A 1,235-nucleotide genomic window follows, 5' to 3' on the forward strand; every position below is an offset into this window, starting at 1 on the left:
CGACTTGGTCGATCGTCGTGCGGTGACACGCGATGCTTTTCGAGCTTTGGAGGACAAAGTCCGTCGTCATAGGCACTCCACCAAGCATCTTGCCGAGGTCGCCTACCGCTGTGCGAAAGATCGCAAGAGCCTGGAGTACTTTGCGCACCGACTGCATCACGTTGAGAATTATCGCGCTCTGTCGAAGCGGCTTCTAGCCGTCGAGCAGGCGATTACGTCACTTCGTGCGACGGTGGAGCGCCTTGCGCCGTTGGAAACGGAAATTATTGCCAGTTGCTGCTTTAGCTTCTGGGTAGCCGAGCGCCTTTGGGCACCGACCCGGCGCCAACGCCTCAGCGTTCACTTGCGCCAGACCCCGGTTCGGCTTGAGCAAGCCCACATAAATCACTGGGTGGGATATCATCCTTCTCAGAAGTTTAGCGTATAAGCAAGGCTTTGCTTGGCCACGACCTGAAAAATTTCAATAAAATGTAGATGGAGCTTTGTCTTAAAGACAGCAGAGACTGCATTTGTAGGAAGGTTTTAGCATTTCATCAAACCGGGTCTCCGACCCCAGCGTTTTCCACGTTTCTTCTGCTCCTTCCGTCTTTATATTCTTTTTACATATCTTGGCTTTCAGCCATTGCATCGCGAGCGTGTCGTAGGACACTCAGTGTGGTAGACAAGAAGTCATTGACTTCATTACAAATAGTGGGGGTGCTGACATCAGCTAGCCGTTCGGCTATTCCTCCCCCGCCAAGCTCCGAGCCATGGGATGGCGGCGTCAGCGGGACGCGTGTATTAACAAGTCTGTTCACGTAGCACGGTTTGTAGCTGGTAGATGAATGCATTGCATTGTTCAAAGTAGACTCTCCACGAGTAACAGCATGGCGCTCCAGCACTTCGGTGTCTCAGCACAGACGCTGCGAAGAACGCCTTCAACGACACGATTCACGCGCTCACTTTGATCATCGCTCTGCGGCTGGTCCGCTGTTTACATAGTCAACTCGGTGCCTAGCATTCTGAAGATTGTAGACCAGAACTTCCCAGTGGAGCGTGGGTATCTATCTGAGTCAATCGACTCCGAAAGTTTATGTTGTCGAAAGACGCAATCCACAAGCAGCGTCGCTGCACCCGCACCGTCGATAGTGTCCGGAGCTGCCACGAGACGAGCCATCTTGCTCAATCGGTCCGCAAAGACCACCACACCCGTGTTGCCCGCCGAGTCCTTTGGCAGGCCAAACACAAAGTCCATA

This window comes from Plasmopara halstedii, assembly GCF_900000015.1.
Source record: "Plasmopara halstedii genome assembly, contig: Scaffold_2386, whole genome shotgun sequence".
Lineage (NCBI taxonomy): Eukaryota > Oomycota > Peronosporomycetes > Peronosporales > Peronosporaceae > Plasmopara > Plasmopara halstedii.